This window comes from Moschus berezovskii, chromosome 3 (genome assembly GCF_049115385.1).
Source record: "Moschus berezovskii isolate FMDL1 chromosome 3, NW_MosBer_1.0, whole genome shotgun sequence".
Lineage (NCBI taxonomy): Eukaryota > Metazoa > Chordata > Mammalia > Artiodactyla > Moschidae > Moschus > Moschus berezovskii.
The window spans coordinates 48,128,420-48,149,357 of record NC_142462.1 but is presented as its reverse complement, the minus strand read 5'-3'; the positions used below and the strand labels follow the sequence as shown (position 1 = coordinate 48,149,357).

The following is a 20,938-nucleotide window of genomic DNA, read 5'->3' as shown; positions in this document are numbered from 1 at the left end:
GTAATGCATTATGTTGTATGGTCTCATCTGTATTATTTCATATAAGATGTTCTGAAGTTTTTCTATAGATAACAGGTGTTTGTTTTTTTTTTTTTCCTTTCAGAGGTGCTATTTATAAAGAATTCCTAGCATGCTGGGTTGAATGGATTTCAGGGAAGATAGAATGAAATCATGGAGGTCAGTTTAGCAGACTAGGTATGAGAGCTACATGAGTGCTAAGGGAATAAAACTGAGCAAAGGACAAAGGAGCACATCTGCCAATACAACTTTAGTTAACTTTCAAAGATATGGCAACTGACTGTGTGGATCATGAAGGGAAGGAAGAGGGAAAATGAAAAAGGGGATAATAATAATAAGCTAGTATTCAATGAAAACTTACTCTGTGGCAAACACAGTGAGAAATAATTTACTTAAGTTATTTTTCATGTGACTTTCAAGGTCAAATGCCATTGGTTTTCCTATTCTTAAAAAGAAGAAGATGAAGCAGAAAGAAGTTAGAACACTTTTATGGATAAAAAGAATTTGTAAGTAGAAGACTATCTTGGAAGTCGAGACCTGTAGTTTGAGTCTATAGGCTCTCATTTTTCTACACTGCCTCTCTAAAATGCATTTACAAGGAGAATTTGAGTTTTAGTGAAGGGGAAAGGGATTATGCTATTAAGAATGACAAGAGGAGAAACTAACCATGGCAAATGATGATGAGTTTGGTTTGGATGCTGAAGCAGAAACTCTGGCTGTCATGCCTGTTCTCTTCTACAGTTTTCTTCCAGTTTTATCTGGTTACCTGGTTGTCTAGAATAAACAATAGTTTCCAGCTTCTGTTGCAAATGGGTACTGAAATGTGACAAAATTCTGACCAGTAAGAAGTAGGTGAAATGCTAAGTTCAATTTCCAAGAAATGTCATTAAGGAATAAACTTGTGCTCCTCTTCCACCCCTTCACCCTGCTAGATGGAAGGCAGAGGCCATGGCTGAAGCTTCAGCTGGAATTCTGAAGGATTTATGGTTCGCATCATGAGACCGGAACAAACCAAACAATAATGAGATAGAAGTAGCCTGGATCCCTGCCACTGCAAAATGAGAGAGAGAATAAACTTGTCTGAATTATGATTACTCTAGAATTTTTCCCATGTGAAAAGCATAATCTTGTCCTACCAAATACAAACATACTGATTTTTATTTCTCTTACATTGCCTCCTTCTTTTTTTCCTATTGTGCTAAAGTAATAAGTACCTTCAGTGTATAAATGCCTATACTTTTTGTTTTAAGTATAATTGTTTCACCAGTGGCTTAGGTGGTAAAGAATTCACCTGCAATACAGGAGACCCGGATTCAATCCCTGGGTCAGGAAGATTCCCTGGAGAAGGCAATGGCTACCCACTCCAGTATTCTTGCCTGAAGGATTTCAAGGACAGAGGAGCTTGGCAGGCAACAGTATATGAGATCTCAAAGAGTTGGACACAACTGAGAGACTAACATACACACACACACACGCAGTAGTGGGATTGGCGGGTCATGGTAGTTCTGTTTTTCACTTTGTAAAGAAACTTCATATTGTTCTCCATGGTGGCTGTATAAATTTGTATTCCTACCAACAGTGCAAGAGTGGTTCCCTATCTCTACACTACATTTTTTGATGTTGGCCATTCTGATCAGTTCACGGTGATACCTCATTGTAGTTTTGACTTGCATTTCTCTAATAATTAGTGATATTGAGCATTTTTTCATGTGCCTGTTGGGCATCTGCATCTCCTCCTTCTGTCTTCAATCTTTCCCAGCATCAGGGTCTCAATAAGTCAGTGCTTCACATTAAGTGGCTCAAGTATTGGAGTTTCAGCTTCAACATCAGTCCTTCCAATGAATATTCAGGGTTGATTTCCTTTAGGATTGACTGATTTGATTTCTTTGCAGTCCAAGGGACTCTCAAGAGTCTTCTCCAGCACCACAATTCAAAAGCATCAATTCCTTGGTGTGCAGCTTTTTTATGGTCCAACTCTCACATAGTACATGACTACTGGTAAAACCATAGCTTTGACTAAATAGACTTTTGTCAGCAAAGTGTCTCTGCTTTTTAATATGTTGTCTGGGGTGTTTTATTTTTTTTTTTAATAGCTTTCTTTCCAAGGAGCAAGTGTCAGTTAATTTCATGGCTGTGGTCACCCTCTGCAGTGATTTTGGAGCCCAAGAAAATAAAATCTGTCAGTGCTTCCACTTTTTCCCTTTCTATTTGCCATGAAGTGATGAGACCAGATGCCATGATCTTAGTTTTAGAATGTTGAGTTTCAAGACAGCTTTTTCACTCTCCTCTTTGACCCTCTTCCAGAGGTTCTTTAGTTCTTCTTCATCTTCTGCCATTACAGTGGTATCATTTGCATATCTGAGGTTGTTGATATTTCTCCTGGCAGTCTTGATTCCAACTTGAATTCATCAAGCCCAACATTTCAAAGATGTACTCTGCATATAAGTTAAATAAGCACAGTGGCAATATATAGCTTTCTCATACCCCTTTTTCAGTTTTGAACCAGTTCATAGTTCCATGTCTGGTTCTAAATGTTGTTTCTTGACCCTCATATAGGTTTCTCAGTAGACAGGTAAGGTGGTCTAGTACTCCCATCTCTTAAGTATTTTTCACAGTTTGTTGTGATCCACACAGTCAAAGGCTTTAGCATAGTCAGTGAAGCACAAATAGATATTTTTCTGAAATTCCCTTTTTCCATGATCTCACAGATGTTGGGAATTTGATCTCTGGTTCCTTTGCCTTATCTAAACCCAGCTTGTGCATCTGGAATTTGTGGGTTCACATACTGCTGAAGCCTAACTTGAAGGATTTTGAGCATAACCTTACAAGCATGTGGCTTCCTTGGTGGCTCATATGGTTAAGAATTTGCATTCAGTGTCAGAGACCTGGGTTTGATCCCTGGGTTGGGAAGATCCCCTGGAGAAGGGAATGGATACCCACTCCAGTATTCTTGCCTGGAGAGTTACACAGATAGAGAAGCTAGGTGGGCTATAGTCCATGGGGTCACAAAGAGTTGACTCACACTGAGTGACTAACACTCTACTAGCATGTGAAATGAGCACAATTGTATGGTAGTTTGAACATTCTTTGGCATTTCCTTCTTTGGGATGGGAATAAAAACGAATCTTTTCCAGTAATGTGGCCACTGCTGAGTTTTCCAAATTTGCTGACATATTGAGTGCAGCACTTTAACAGCATCATCTTTTAGGATTTTAAATAGCTCAGATGGAATTCCGTCACTTCCTGTAGCTTTGTTCTTAGTAATGCTTCCCAAAGTCCAGTTGAATTCATACTCCAGGATGTCTGTCTCTAGGTAAGTGACCACACCATCATGGTTATCCAGGTTATTAAGCTTTGTGATCTCTATAAGCTGTTCATATATTTGGGAGATTCATCCTGTTCCCATTGCTTCATTTGCAAATATTTTCTCCCATTCTGAGGGGTGTCATTTTGTCTTCCTTCTGTTTCCCTTGCAGTACAAAAGCTTGTAATATTAAATTCTGTTTATTTTGTTGTTATTTTCATTATTGTAGGAGGTGGATCAGAAAATATCTTACTTTGGTTTGTGTCAAAGAGTGTTTTTCCTATATTTTCCTCTGAGTTGTATACTGTCCAGTCTTACCTTTAGGTCTTTAATTCACTTTGAGATTATTTTTGTGTATGCTGTTGTTGTTTTTGCTCAGCAGCTAAGTCCTGTCCCACTCTGTGGGGCCCCATGGATTGCAGCATGCCAGGTTCCCCTGTGCTTCATTATCTTCTGGAGTTTGCTCAAATTCATGTCCATTGAGTCAGTGATACTATATCAGCATCTTATCCCCTGCTTCCCTTCTCCTTCTGACTTTAGTCTTTCCCAGCATCAGCTTCTTTTCCAATGAGTCATGTCTTGGCATCAAGTAGACAAAGTACTGAAGCTTCAGAATCAGTCCTTCCAATGAATATTCGGTGTTGATTTCCTTTAGGACTGACTTGTTTGATCTCCTAACTCTCCAAGGGACTCTCAAAAGTTTTCTTCAGAACCACAGTTCAGAAGCATCAATTCTTCAGCATTCAGCCCTCTTTATGGTCCAACTCTCACATTTATACATCAGTTCAGTTCAGTTCAGTCGATCAGCCATGTCTGACTCTTTGCGACCCCATGAATCGCAGCACTCCAGGCCTCCCTGTCCATCACCAACTCCTGGAGTTTACCCATACTCATGTCCATCGAGTCAGTGATGCCATCCAACCATCTCATCCTCTGTCATCCCCTTCTCCACCTGCCCCCAATACCTCCCAGCATCAGGGTCTTTTCCAATGAATCAACTCTTCGCATGAGGTAGCCAAAGTATTGGAGTTTCAGCTCAAAATCAGTCCTTGAAATGAACACCCAGGACTGATCTTCTATAGGATGGACTGGTTGGATCTCCTTGCAGTCCAAGGGACTCTCAAGAGTCTTCTCCAACACCACAGTTCAAAAGCATCAATTCTTCGGTGATCAGCTTTCTTCACAGTTCAACTCTCCCATCCATACATGACCACTGGAAAAACAATAGCCTTGACTAGACGGAGCTTGGTTGGCAAAGTAATGTCTCTGCTTTTTAATATGCTATCTAGGTTGGTCAAAAATTTTCTTCTAAGGAGTAAGCGTTTTTTAATTTCATGGCTGCAAGCACCATCTGCAGTGATTTTGGAGTCCAAAAAAATAAGGTCTGCCACTGTTTTCACTGTTTCCCCATCTATTTCCCATGAAGTGATGGGACCAGATGCCATGATCTTAGTTTTCTGAATGTTGAGCTTTAAGCCAACTTTTTCACTCTCCTCTTTCACTTTCATCAAGAGGCTTTTTAGTTCCTCTTCACTTTCTGCCATAAGGGTGGTATCATCTGCATATCTGAGGTTACTGATATTTCTCCCGGCAATCTTGATTCCAGCTTGTGCTTCTTCCAGCTCAGCATTTCTCATGATGTACTCTGCATATATATTAAATAAGCAGAGTGACAATATACAGCCTTGACATACTCCTTTTCCTATTTGGAACCAGTCTGTTATTCCATGTCCAGTTCTAACTATTGCTTCCTGACCTGCATATAAGTTTCTCAAGAGGCAAGTCAGGTGGTCTGGTATTTCCATCTCTTTCAGAATTTTGCACAGTTTATTGTGATCCACACAGTCAAAGGCTTTGGTATAGTCAATAAAGCAGAAATAGATGTGTTTCTGGAACTCTCGCTTTTTAGATGATCCAGTAGATGTTGGCAACTTGATCTCTGGTTCCTCTGCCTTTTCTAAAACCAGCTTGAACATTGGGAAGTTCATGGTTCACGTATTGCTGAAAACTGACTTGGAGAATTTTGAGCATGACTTTACTAGCATGTGAGATGAGTGCAATTGTGTGGTAGTTTGAGCATTCTCTGGCATTGCCTTTCTTTGGGATTGGAATGAAAACTGATCTTTTCCAGTCCTGTGGCCACTGCTGGGTTTTCCAAATTTGCTGGCATATTGAGTGCAGCACTTTCACATCATCATCTTTCAGGATTTGAAATAGCTCAACTGGAATTCCATCACCTCCACTAGCTTTGTTTGTAGTGATGGTCTCTAAGGCCCACTTGACTTCACATTCCAGGATGTCTGGCTCTAGGTGAGTGACCACACCATCATGATTATCTGGGTCGTAAAGATCTTTTTTGTACAGTTCTTCTGTGTATTCTTTCCACCTCTTCTTAATATCTTATGCTTCTGTTAGGTTCATACCATTTCTATCCTTTATTGAGCCCAACTTTGCATGAAATGTTCCCTTGGTATCTCTAATTTTCTTTTTTTTTTTTTCTAATTTTCTTGAAGAGATCTCTAGTCTTTCCCATTCTTTTGTTTTCCTCTATTTCTTTGCATTGATCGCTAAGGAAGGCTTTCTTAGCTCTCCTTGCTATTCTTTGGAACTCTGCATTCAGATGCTTATATCTTTTCTTTCCTCCTTTGCTTTTCACTTCTCTTCTTTTCATAGCTATTTGTAAGGGCTCCTCAGACAGCCATTTTGCTTTTTTGCATTTCTTTTCCATGGGGATGGTCTTGATCCCTGTCTCCTGTACAATGTCATGAACCTCTATTCATAGTTCATATGGCTGTCTATCAGATCTAGTCCCTTAAATCTATTTCTCATTTCCACTGTATAATCATAAGGGATTTGATTTAGGTCATACCCGAATGGTCTAGTAGTTTTCCCTACTTTCTTCAATTTAAGTCTGAATTTGGCAATAACGAGTTCATGTTCTGAGCCACAGTCCACTCCCGGTCTGGTTTTTGCTGACTGTATAGAGCTTCTCCATCTTTGGCTGCGAAGAATATAATCCATCTGATTTCGGTGTTGACTATCTGGTGATGTCCATGTGTAGAGTCTTCTCTTGTGTTGTTGGAAGAGGGTGTTTGCTTTGACCAGTGCGTTCTCTTGGCAAACTGTCTTAGCCTTTACCCTGCTTCATTCCATACTCCAAGGCCAAATTTTCCTGTTACTCCAGGTGTTTCTTGACTTCCTACTTTTGCAAGAAAGTAGGTACCCCACATGAAGAGACACCCCATGTCCAAGGTAAGAGAAACCGAAGTAAGAGTTGTGAGAGGGCATCAGAGGGCAGACACACTGAAACCATAATCACAGAAAACTCGCCAATCTGATCACACGGACCACAGCCTTGTCTAACTTGATGAAACTAAGCCATGATGTGTGGGGCCACCCAAAACAGACAGGTCATGGTGGAGAGTCTGACAGAATGAGGTCCACTGGAGAAGGGAAAGGCAAACCACTTCAGTATTCTTGCCTTGAGAACCCAATGAACAGTATCAAAAGGCGAAATGATAGGATACTAAAAGAGGAACTCCCCAGGTCAGTAGGTGCCCAATATGCCACTGGAGATCAGTGGAAAAATAACTTCAGAAAGAATGAAGAGATGGAGCCAAAGCAAAAACAATACCCAGTTGTGGATGTGACTGGTGATAGAAGCAAGGTCTGATACTGTAAAGAGCAATATTACATAGGATCCTGGAATGTTAGGTCCATGAATCAAGGCAAATTGGAAGTGGTCAAACAGGAGATGGCAAGAGTGAACGTCGACATTCTAGGAATCAGGAAACTAAAATGGACTGAAATGAGTGAATTTAACTCAGATGTCCATTATATATACTACCATGAGCAGGAATCCCTTAGAAGAAATGGGGTAGCCATCATGGTCAACAAGAGTCTGAAATGCAGTACTGGATGCAATCTCAAAAACGACAGAATGATCTCTGTTCGTTTCCAAGGCAAACCATTCAATATCACAGTAATCCAAGCCTATGCCCCAACCAGTAATGCTGAAGAAGCTGAAGTTGAACGGTTCTATGAAGACCTACAAGACCTTTTAGAACTAACACCCAAAAAAGATTTCCTTTTCATTATAGGGGACTGGAATGCAAAGGTAGGAAGTCAAGAAACACCTGGAGTAACATTTATACATGACTACTTGAAAAACCATAGCTCTGACTATAGAGAACTTTGTCAGCAAAGTGAAGTCTCTGCTTTTTAATACACTGTCTAGGTTTGTCATGGCTCTCCTTCCAAGGGAGGAAGACTTCTTTTAACTTCATGGTCTCAGTCACTGTCTGCAGTGATTTTATAGCCCAAGAAAAGAAAATCTATCAGTGCTTCCACTTTTTCCTGTTCTATTTGCTCCAAAGTTATGGGACTGGATGCCATGATCTTAGTTTTCTTTCTTTCTTTCCTTTTTTTAATGCTTAATTTTAACCCAACTTTTTCACTTTCCTCTTTAACTCTCATCAAGAAGCTCTTTATTTCCTCTCCATGTTCCTCTTTACTTTCTGCCATTAGAGTGATATCATCTGCATATCTGAAGTTGTTGCTATTTCTCCCAACAGTCTTGATTCCAGCTTGTGATTCATCCATCCTGACATTTTGCATTATGAACTCTGCATATAAGTAAAATAAGCAGGGTGACAATATACAGCCTTGTCATACTCCTTTCCGAGTTTTGAACCAGTCAGGTTTTCCATGTCTTGTTCTAATTGTTGCTTCTTGACCCACTTACAGGTTTATCAGACCCACCACAGGTAAGGTGGTCTGATATTCTCATCTCTTTAAGAATTTTCTATAGTTTGTTGTGATCTATACAATTATAGGCTTTAGCATAGTCAGTGAAGCAGAAGTAGATGTTTGCTATGTTTTCTATGATCCAATGAATGTTGGCAATTTAATCTCTGGTTCCTCTGCCTTTTGTAAATCTAGCTTGTACATATGGAAGTTCTCAGTTCATATACTGCTGAAGCCTAGCTTTTTGAGCGTAACCTTACTAGCATATGTGCGCTGTTAGATAGTTTTCTTTATATGTTATTCTCATTCACCATGTTATATAAGTTGGCTTCTTATTTTCATAATATTGTTGTTAATATTCCCTTCTTTTGTGAAAACAGTTTGTGTAGCAGGAATGAACTTAGAAGTCAGATATGATTTAGGTGTAAATCTCACCTTTGCCATGTATTAGCTATTGTTATTTAGTTGCTAAATTGTCTCCAAGTTTTTTTCAGTCCCATGGACTGTAGCCTGCCAGGCTCCTTGGTCTGTGGGATTTTCCAGGAAAGAATACTGGAGTGGGTTGCCATTTCCTTCTCCAGGGGACCTTCGCAAAGCAGGGACTAACCGTCTCCCACACTGGCAGGTGGATGCTTTACTACTGAGCCACCAGGGAAGCCCAGAGAGTATTTTGGCAATACAGAAGTAATGTGAACATTTGATTTTCGTAATGCATGCATGCGATGTTGCTTCAGTTGTGTCCGACTCAGTGTGACCCCATAGGCTATAGCCTGCCAAGCTCCTCTGTCCATGGGATTTTCCAGGCAAGAATCCTGGTATAGGTTGCTGTGTCCTCCTCTATTCATAACATATATTATCACTTAATTCAGATTCTTAGTTCGATTCTGGTGAACTCTTCATATAAATTTATGATGGTGTATCACATTTTAGTGGCAGCATTTTGAGCTAAAGATGCTAATATTAGAATTGTTGATATAATTATTATCAAGTGTATACTGTTACCAATAAATGGATAAATATAATATTTGGAAAAACTTCAACGAAAATAAGGTTTCTAGAATCAGTCATAAGTTTTAATGGAGCATCTTCTTTGGTTATCAAATGACCGTGTTTGGTTTCAAGACAACTTGGGAACCTTAAGAGCATATCTGTCTCTTCAGAATGCACTGTTAAGCATCTATATAGTCCTTATGGGGTTTTGGCTTGTTTCAAATTACTTCCCTAAATAACTGATGTGTATAATATAAGATAAATAATTGAAGAAGGGTCTATGTAATCTGGAATTTAGGGAGAATTTTGGTGTAAGGAAGAAGAGTTAAAGCACAAAACCAGGAAGGGCAATGAGTTATTAAGGAATGGCACCTCAGTGCTGGGAATTATGTATTGGATCTACCTTGATGTTTTGGGAGATGCAGTTGAAGATATAGCTTTATTTATTTGAATTACTTGTGCATGTTCCTTTGAATGTGGCACTTGGTGGACTTGGGAGGTAGCACTCGGCCTGTTATACATGTTATATAATGGTTGTAATATAAAAAGGTTTCAGTGTTTATTTCCTAATAAAGGTTGTTCTAACTATATGTAAAGCAATAATGGAGATATATATACATTTATATGTCATATGTATGAAAATATAGTATATAAAACATGTATTTATATAAGTTAAAAACAATAATAGTAATGATAGTTGTAGTTAACATGTTAAACATTTTTTAAACTTTTAATTTTGTATTGAGGTATAGCCAATTAACAATGCTGTGATAGTTGCAGGTGAACAGCAAAGGGACTCAGCTATACATATACGTGTATTCATTTCCCCCCAGATTCCACTCTCATCCAGGCTGCCACATAACACTGAGCAGAGTTCCACGTGCTGTACAGTAGGTCCTTACTGGTTATCTATTTGAAAACATAGCAGTGTGTATATCCATTCCAACCTCCCTAACTATCCCTTCCCCCATCCTTCCCCTTGGCAACTACAAGTTCATTCTCTAAGTCTGTGAGTCTTTTTAAGATTTGCAAATAAGTTTGTTTGTATTATTTCTTCTTAGATTCCACATATAAGGGATGTCATGTATCCTTTGGGGTGCATATACACTTTCAGAGCATGTTTTTCTCTAGATGTATGCCCAGGAGTGGATTACAGAGTCATATGGCAGCTCGATTTTTGGATTTTTAAGGAACCTCCATGCTGCTCTCCATGGTGGTTGTACCAATTTACATTCCCAACATCAGTGTAGGAGGCTTTCCTACTCTCCACACCCTCTCCAGGATTTATCGTTTGTGGATTTTTCAATGATAGACTTTTTGACTAGTTCAGTTCAGTTCAGTAGCTCAGTCGTGTCTGACTCTCTGTGACCCCATGAATCACAGCACACCAGGCCTCCCTGTCCATCACCAACTCCTGGAGTTCACTCAAACTCATGTCCACAGAGTTGGCGATGCCATCCAGCCATCTCATTCTCTGTTGTCCCCGTCTCCTCCCACCCCCAATCCCTCCCAGCATCAGAGTCTTTTCCAGTGAGTCAACTCGTCGCATGAGGTGGCCAAAGTATTGCGGTTTCAGCTTCAGCATCAGTCCTTCCAATGAACACCCAGGATTGATCTCCTTTAGAATGGACAGGTTGGATCTCCTTGCAGTCCAAGGGACTCTCAAGAGTCTTCTCCAGCACCACAGTTCAAAAGCATCGATTCTTTGGCGATCAGCTTTCTTCACAGTCCAACTCTCACATCCATACATGGCCACGGGAAAAACCATAGCCTTGACTAGACAGACCTTTGTTGGCAAAGTAATGTCTTTGCTGTATGAAATGATATTTCATTGTAGTTTTGATTTACATTTCTCTCATAATTAGCGATGTTCTCAGAGGAGGCAATGGCACCCCACTCTAGTACCCTTGCCTGGAAAATCCCATGGACGGAGGAGCCTGGTGGGCTGCAGTCCATGGGGTTGCTAACAGTCAGATACGACTGAGCGACATCACTTTCACTTTTCACTTTCATACATTGGAGAAGGAAATGGGAACCCACTCCAGTGTTCTTGCCTGGAGAGTCCCAGGGACGGGGGAGCCTGGTGGGCTGCCATCTATAGGGTCTCACAGAGTCAGACACAACTGAAGCGACTAAGCAGCAGCAGCAGCAGCGATGTTCTACATCTTTTCGTGGGCCTCTTGGCCATCTGTATGTCTTCTTTGGATAAATGTCTATTTGGGTTTTCTGCCCAGTTTTTGACTGGGTTATTTGTTGTGATATTAAGCCTCATGAACTGTTTGTAAATTTTGGAAACTAATCCCTTTTTGGTCATATCATTTGCAAATATTATCTCCCAATCTGTGGATTGTATGTTTTTACGGACTCTTTTTCATGAACCAAAGTATAATTTGCTAATAAAATGCTTAACAATCTCTTCACTTTTGTATGCAGTCATATGCACATGGACAGAATAAAGAAAATGCTATCCCAGTTGGATCATTATCTTATTTTTAATATAATATGCAAAAATGATCAAGTGCACCAATGAAACTAGTTAACTGTGTGTTCACCGTAAACTATATTATTATTTGCTCTCTTGCTCAGTAAAACAGAAATCTGATTCCTAATGGTATTCATTACCTACATCTATATAAGCACAAAACAGAATATTATCAGGTAGGTGCAAGCATAATTGCAGTTTCGGACCTTGAATTTTAGATTATTATAACTAGGCTCAAACACATCTTTTATTAATCAAAATATGAACCATTAAAATCAACACATTTTTGTCAATAAGAAATAAGTTTGTTGTTTATTTCTGTAGTGTAAAACTTTGAGCTTCAGGATTCAACACACTCTTGGAGAGCATTTTCTACCTCTTACTGTTGTGGAAGCATTTTCCCTGCAAAAAGTTGTTGAGATGCTTGAAGAAATGATAGTCAGTTGACAAGAGGTAAGGTGAATATGGCAGATGAGACAAAACTCAATCATTCAACTTTTGAAGCATTGGTTGTGTGATGTGCAGTCAGGCATTGTCCTGCAGAAGAACTGGGGCCTCTGTTGACCAATGCTGGCTGTAGGCATTGCAGTTTTTGGTGCATCTATCAATTTGCTGAGCATACTTCTCAAATGTAATGGTTTTACCAGGATTCAGAAAACTGTAGTGGATCAGACAGGCAGCAGACCACCTAGCCAGGGACCATGACTTATTTTTGGTGCAAGTTTAGTTTGGACAAGTTCTTTGGAGCTTCTTCTCAGTCCATCCATTGAGCTGGCCATCGCTGGTGGTTGTATAAAATCCACTTTTTGCTGCATGTCACAATCCAATCGAGAAATGATTTGCTGTTTTTGAGTAGAATAAAAGATGTCACTTCAAAGCAATGATTTTATTTTTGATTCGATAAGCTCATGAGGCACCCTCTCATTGAGGTTTTCACCTTTCCAATTTGCTTCAAATGCTGAATGACTGTAGAATGGTTGATGTTGAGTTGTTTGGCAACTTCTCGTGTAGTTTTAAGATCAGTTTTGATGATTGCTCTCAATTGGTTGTCAACTTTCAATGACCAACCACTGCACTCCTCATCTTCAAGGCTCTTATCTCCTTTGCAAAACTTCTTGAAACATCACTGCACTGTACATTCATTAGCAGTTCCTAGGCCAAATGTGCTGTTGATGTTGTGAGTTGTCTCCATTGGCTTATGACCCATTTTGAATCTGAATGAGAAATATAAAATAAACAGCACGTAGTAAGTCATTAGCAAAAAAAAAAAAAAAAAAAGTGAGAAATGTGCATTAAATTGGTGTATAACATAACTAAGAATGTATGTCAGTATCAAATGGTGAAGTTCAACAGTGCAAAACTACAACTGCTTTTGCACCAATCTAATATAGAGAACACAATGTATTATGATATAAATTATGAAATTGGAATTATTTTTTACCTCTACTCTTTTTACTGGTTTGAAATCATAGTTTTGCCTCTGTGTAAGTCTTTAGTCTGCATCCTCTTAGCAGATTTCTCAGGTTAGCCTGGACATTCTCCAGAGTTCTTTCAAGTCCTAGACTCAATGCTGCCAGTCCTGAGTCACCTGATAAATTTGTTGCAGCAGTATTCTCAAGTGTCACATATGCTACTTCCAAAATTGAAATAGGCTAACCAAACTGTTGCACTCCTTTCTTAGGGGCAGCATATACAAGTTATAATAACCTGCTCTTTACCTTAAATGGGATATCCTAAAAATCACTGGTTCTTAAGACCCTGGCTTATAAATGTTGGGAGGCTTATCTTCCACCCTCTAGTTTAAAAGTGTCTGGTGAGGCCATCCAGGGTACTTGTGCTTTATATTTATTGGTTCCAATTTGTATTTCAAATTCTCTCTGCATAGAACCAGAGTGACATTGTGTAGAATATGAAGCATCCTGTATATTATATTATGACAGATCAAGCAATTAACAAAGCCTTGGACCATGAATGTGAGTGCTTTTTGAAGCCATTGTCATGTAAAGGCAGACTGATTTTTAAAATTCTCTTTATTTATAGAGATGGAAAAATATGTTTGAGATATCAGTAGATGCCTACTAAGTGTTTTATGTTGTGTTGACGTGTTTGAGTAAAAATAACACATCTACATTACAACTGTAAATGGAGTCACTTTGTTGAGTCTATGGTATTCCATTGTCATCCACATAGTTTTTACAATAAGGAAAAGACCATGTTAACTATATATTTTTGTTCTGTTTGAGGAACTATTCCAAAGACACTCCTTAATGCTTAATACATTTGTCCCCTTGGTGCTTTATTTCTCTTAGAAGTGATGGGAACAACAAAAATAAGAGAATTCATGGCCCTGATTATCCTTAGCTTCTTTTGTCTGGGTAATCCATTTTTTCTATGTTTAGGATACATTGTTTCCAGCTGAATCACAAGATTATTTCAGATGGAAATAATCTATCCTAAACATAGGTATTCTATTATGTAGCTCAGGGCTTTTAAAATCTGACTCGGACCCTTTTTTTTTTTTTTTTTTAGTATCTCTGCTGTCCATTTACCCAAGTAAACAGACTTTCCACACATTAGTCTAGTCATCTGAACTTCCAACAAACTCCTTAGCTAATTCTTGTTCTATTAGGTTGAAAACTGTTAGAGTCAATTGCTTGTCTTAAACCATCACTTTCAAAGTTCTATTTTGATAATATTTTCTTGCTTCACTGATACTCATGAGATATATGTTAAGATAATAGCCTAGGGACTAAAAAATAATATAAATTTCAATTAACTAATTATTATTATATAACTATAGTCTCTTTTTCTAGAACTCTGTGGTCTTCAAACAGTAAGATCATCAGTTTCTGGTGCTGGTTATTTATGTAATGGACTTCTTTCTAAATTTCATTCTTAGAATCTAAGTTCATATGGGAAAAGAAATAAATCTTACAGAGGATTTGGATTATATCAAGCCTGTGATTTTAAAGTTATGGTTCTTTAGGTTTAGGATTTTCCTTCCTTGTATACTTTTAATATTACAGGATGGTCATAGAACTGTTTGAAGTTTGAAAATATGAGTCTCTTAACATACAAAGTTGTTAATCTTAGGATCCTAGCATGGAAACTGAAAAAGAAAGCTCTGTATGTACTCTGTGTTAGGCCAATCTGAATATATTCACATTACTCAATATCATTTCATGCTTTTAGCACAACTGGTTTTATTTCTTTTTTAACAATTTTGTTTGTTTACTTAGTAATTTTTGCAAAATTTTAAAAATACAGAACCTCTAAAAAGAAAAAGTACAATTTCTGTCCCATTTCTTTTGACTATTTCTGGTTTTAGTTCTTGCAGTTCCTCCACAAATGTATGTGCATTTAGCATAATGAGGTGGCTAATGTGTGGAGTCTGAGTTCAAATGCTGGCTTCACTACTTATTAGCTTAATGACCTTTGGCTTATTAACCTTTTGTAACTCTGTAAAACAGATATGGAAGTATCAACTTTATAGGTTGTAATACATTAAAATATTTTAGAATAGTATTTGCCATGTAATATATCTTCTTAATACCTCCCAGTTTCTAAATGCTGTAATCATTAATTTGAAATATTTTCTATTGATGAGATGAAGATCTTGCTCACATAAACCAGGTTGTCTGGATAATCCTCTACAACTATTTCTGTGTGTATTTTAGGCCATGACTTCCTCGTTTTTACTTTACCTTTCAGTAATTTTCTTTTTAATCCCTTTAGCTTTTTCCAGAAATGTGTTGGAATCTCCTGTACTCTGAAGTTTCTCCTCCCAGTAATTTTATCAGGTTTATACATTTATTATGTGTTTACTATTATTTGAGTGGATTTTTGGAGGGAAGGAGGTAAACAATATGAGCTTAGTTTATCATATTGTAAGAATAGACAGCTTGTTCAATTTAAAATCATCAGTTCAGTTCAGTCGCTCAGTCGTGTCCGCCTCTCCGCGACCCCATGAATCACATCACGCCAGGCCTCCCTGTCCATCACCAACTCCCGGAGCTCACTCAAACTCATATCCATGGAGGCGGTGATGCCATCCAGCCATCTCACTCTCTGTCATCCCCTTCTCCTCCGGCCTCCAACCTTTCCCAGCATCAGAGTCTTTTCCAGTGAGTCAACTCGTCGCATGAGGTGGCCAAAGTATTGCGGTTTCAGCTTCAGCATCAGTCCCTCCAATGAACACCCAGGATCGATCTCCCTTAGAATGGACTGGTAGGATCTTCTTGCAGTCCAAGGGACTCTCAAGAGTCTTCTCCAACACCACAGTTCAAAAGCATCAATTTTTCGGCGATCAGCTTTCTTCACAGTCCAACTCTCACATCCATACATGACCACGGGAAAAACCATTGCCTTGACTAGACGGACCTTGGTTGGCAAAGTAATGTCTCTGCTTTTTAATATATTATCAAGGTTGGTCATAACTTTCCTTCCAAGGAGTAAGCGTCTTTTAATTTCATGGCTGCAATCAGCATCTGCAGTGATTTTGCAGCCCAAAAAAATAAAGTCTGATACTGTTTCCACTGTTTTTCCATCTATTTCCCATGAAGTGATAGGACCAGATGCCATGATCTTTGTTTTCTGAATGTTGAGCTTCAAGCCAACCTTTTCACTCTCCTCTTTCACTTTCATCAAGAGGCTTTTGAGTTCCTCTTCACTTTCTGCCATAAGGGTAGTGTCATCTGCATATCTGAGATTATTGATATTTCTCCTCATACATATGAAGAAATCAAGAGGGAGCTAGAAGAACACTAAATGATACATAATTTCATGGAGACAGGAAAGATAGGGATTTTCGCAAAATTACTTTGAGTTACCTAATATTTCTGATACTTAATTTCCCATCTGGAAAATAATATGGATGAATAAGATGACTTCTAAGTTCTTTTCAACTTGAATATTTTATCCTTATATTGATTTTATTTTCCCTACAAATCTCTACCTTCCTTTCTACTGAACTATGCTGGCTTAATCTGTTTCAGCAAAACATAATCTACACATACTGCTATCTCTTTGTATGCCCACTATGTTCATGATGGCACATGAAATTTAAAAGATCTCATAGAAACATTCATCAGTCTTCAAAAATGATCACCTTTCCCCCAGGGTTAGCAATTATTAATAAAAGGAAAGAACTTATAAGCCTTTTATTCTTATTTCTTATTGAAGATTAGGTTCAGCAATGATCTTTTTAGTTAATGTATTTGGGGAATACTTAGTTGTGTATCTGGGGAATATATGCATAATTTGACCTAATAAAACTGGCAGAATATTACTTTCTTCAGAAATCTTTACTCATTATCCACAGCTAAGTTTGATATTCCTTCAAAAGCAAACATCCAGGATTCACCATGATTTTTCTGGTTCCTCCATATTCAACATCCAGTCAATTCACTGGCAGATGTGCTTTACTACTAATGTATATTTATCCAGTCTTTCCTTATACCTATACCTATACCTATACCTATACCTATACCTATACCACCCTCTGTTACTTCTCTACCTCCTTCTGCCCGAGTCTCCTAACTGGTTCCGTTGCTTCCACTCTTTTGACCTACATTACACTATTTGAAATGGTTTCTCAACACACATAGAAAGAAATCAAAACTCCTGCCACGACCTATGATACTTTCCTAACCTGGCCTGGTTTCTCCACACCTCATCTTCTATTCATCTCTCTCCCCCTCTTTTGCTCCATTCCCATGATACTGGCTCTGGTGTTTATCTTACTGTCAAACCCTTTTCATCTTGTGGTCATGGCAGTTGTGGGATCCTCTGACTAGAATGGTCTCTCAGATCTTTCTATGGCTTATCTCTTTTCCATTTACTTCCTTGTTCCAATGCATCACCCCAGAAAGGACTTCCAAAAGAACCAAACTTATTGTGCAGATCTAGGTACTCTGTTTCCTTTGTCCTAATTTATTCTTTTCATGTATTTATCACTTTGTGGTAGCACATGAATTATTTATGAATATCAATTCATTTATATTTTACTTCTCTTTATCTCCATCCATCTCCCTCTCTCCCTCTTCTTCTCTTCCATAGAAGGGTAAGGCAAAGGTTTTGCCTGCTTCCTTCTCTGATGTACACCTTTTTCTAGTATCTGCAATAGTGCTGAAAAAATAATGAGCTTAAAAATATTATTCTTTTAATAGGAGGCAGAGACAAGGTGGTAGACTAGGAAGACTCTGAGCTCACATTCTCCTTTGAACACATCATCAAAACTACAACCAAATACTGAGAAACTCTCACTGAGAATAACCTGAACTAGCAGAAGGACTCTTCTATAAATAAGACTGTAAGTTCAGTTCAGTTCAGTTGCTCAGTTGTGTCCGACTCTCCACGACCCCATGAATCACAGCACGCCAGGCCTCCCTGTCCAACACCAACTCCCGGAGTTCACCCAAACTCATGTCCATCGAGTTGGTGATGCCATCCAGCCATCTCACTCTCTGTCATCCCCTTCTCCTCCCGCCCCCAATCCTTCCCAGCATCAGAGTCCTTTCCAGTGAGTCAACTCTTCGCATGAGGTGGCCAAAGACTTGGAGAAGACTGTAAAGAAAGCATCAAATGAAGTCTAGTAGGAGGTGAGAAGACAGTCTAGTAGGAGGTGAGAAGACATATAGAGAAAATATATAGTAAAGGCAGTGGATCAATCACTTAAATAAGCCAGCATGGAGGATAAATTTTAAAAATTGTAAAGTCAACTGTAACTACAATTAACAGTTAAGGGACAGACATGAAGATGTAAAGTATGGCATCAAACGCAAAAAACTTGGGGGAGAGGTGAGTTAAAAATGTAAATCTTTTAGAATGTGTTTGAACTTAAATGACTATCAGTTTAAAACACATAGATATAATTATAGGTAAACAAATATGAACTTCATGGTACCACAAATCCAAAATCTACAAGAGATACACAAAAATTGGAAAGAAAGGAACCCACACATAAAACTAAAGAAAATCATCTAACCATAACAAGAGACAAAAAGAAAAAAAAAAGACTACAAAAATACCCACAAAACAAGTAACAAAATGTCAGTGAGTACATAATTATCATTAATCATTTTATATGTCAATGAACTAAATGCCCCAAACAAAATAGGGTGGATGATTCGAAAAGAAAACAAGACAGATCTAAATGTTGCTCACAAGAGACTTAGAGCTAAAGACATAGAATGAAAGAGACGGAATAGAAAAAGATATTCTGTGAATCATATGGTTGTTCTATTTTTAATTAATATTATTTATCCATAAAAGGGAGAAGGAAATGGCAACCCACTCCAATGTTCTTGCCTGGAGAATCCCAGGGACAGGGGAGCCTGGTGGGCTGCCATCTATGGGGTCACACAGAGTCAGACATGACTGAAGCGACTTAGCAGCAGCAACAGCCATAAAAGGAATGTAATTTTACCATTTGCAACAATGTGGATGGACCTGGAGGATATTATGCTCAGTGAAGTAAGTCAGACAGAGAAAGACAAATTCTAATTTTTTTAACTTATTTGTGTAATCTAAAATATAAAGCAAACAAAAAATCAAATAAAACAGACTCACAGATACAGAGAATAAACTAGTTATCAGTGGGGAGGGAGGCAGGGGAGGGACAAGATAGGTGAAGAGGATGAAGAGTTACAAACTATGGGTATAAAATAAATAAAATGTAAGCATGTAATGTACAGCACAGGGAGTACAGTCAACATTTTATACTAACTTTATATAGAGTACTGTCTACTGAAATATTGAATCACTATGTTATACACCTGAAACTAATATTGTAAGTTAACCATATTTCAATTTAAAACAAAAAGATTTTACATTGAATTCTAACTGCTTGTTTAATTGCTTCAAATCCTCACTAGTTTTTAAGTAGTTGCAAAGAGGAAACATTACCATTTTATCCCCAGGACTGACTAGAGTGGGCTTTCTAGGTGGCACTAGTGGTAAAGAACCCGCCTGACAATGCAGGAGGTATAAGATACGTGGTTTGATCTCTGAATCCAGAAGACCCCATGCAGGAGCCTGGAGGGTTGCGGTCCACAGGATTGCAAAGAATTGGACACAATTGAAATGACTTAGCACATGGCACACATGCACTGACTAGAGTACTTGACAAAACATAATGGTGTTAAAAAGAGAAAGAATAATATTTTCTGAATTCAGTGGTGAATCTTATTCGGAAACTACTCCCTATGACATTTATATGAACCACTCTAAAAATTATAATAAATTATTGGCTTTATGGCATTTCTAGGCAGATGGGTTTTTTGAATAATTTTAAAAATATTAATAAATTTAAATGTTATTTATGATGGTCACTTTGCAAGTATCTGTGGATTTTTAATCTGTTCTACATAGGTTCCTTGAATCTATCAAGGACAATTGGACATACTCTATTAGAAATGAGAACATCTCCAACTCTATTAAATAACTATGTATTTATGCAAGTAACCGAATCCCAGGATATTCCATTTTCTTTGTCTGTAAGCTGAAAAGAATGATGTACGTGATCTCCAAAAAGCTGCTGTTCTAGTCCTACCATATGTTTTATGTCATATCAATAATACTGGCTTTCCATAAAAAAGTAGATGAGTCATTAACCATACAGTCATACTTTAGTATTACTGCAAGATGTATTTAATTCTGTTGTGCTGTTTGTACAGAAAATAAAAATTGAGCCTCTTCAATTAGGCAAGTTTCTGACCTTCAGTTTATTCGCCTATTAGATTGATTATGGTGACTTAAGGCAGATGGTTTTCTTTGAATTAAAAAAAAGAATACTCTAAAAAATTCTAAAAAACATGTTCAGTGCTTCACAGTATTACTTACCAATGTTTAAAAGTAAACAAATCTGTTTTTAGATTAACAAATCACATGTTCAGTGATGGTTTTCACTCAATTATATCCTCTTATGTACTATATTCATGCATGCATGCTCAGTCATGTCTGACTCTTCGTGACCCTTTGGACTGTAGCCCACCAGGCTCATCTCTCCATGGGATTTTTCAGGCAAGAATACTGGAGTGGGTTACCATTTCCTTCTCCAGGGACTCTTCCCGATCCAGGGATCAAACTCGTGTCTCCTGTGTCTGCTGAATTGCAGGCAGTTCTTCACCTGCTAAGCCATCAGGGAAATATATCAGTTCTGTATTCCAACTTTTCTTCTTACTTCTTTCTGTTACTATTATTCTAGTCATTTTTAGGTTTTTCTCTTGAACTACTTTATGTTCTTCAAGTTTTACTTAATGTAGACCCAAATTGCAAAGGCAGGACACCGAATATCATTAGTAGAGGACATAAAAGAGTTCCTTGACAATATATTAATATTCTGCTCACATGCATTTTAATACTATCTAAAATTTTTTAGAAATAACAAAACATTGGTG

At 38.1% G+C, this 20,938-nt stretch overlaps 1 long non-coding RNA gene across 1 annotated transcript in view; it reads right to left on the bottom strand.

Moving 5' to 3' along the window:
• Positions 1 to 11,074: 11,074 nt before the first annotated feature.
• The window catches only part of LOC129552344 (uncharacterized), a 60,415-nt gene continuing 50,551 nt past the window's right edge, over positions 11,075 to 20,938 (bottom strand). Inside the window, exon 3 of the long non-coding RNA XR_008685223.2 lies at positions 11,075 to 12,754. This is a non-coding gene — a long non-coding RNA (uncharacterized LOC129552344). The remainder of the gene's footprint in view (positions 12,755 to 20,938) is intronic.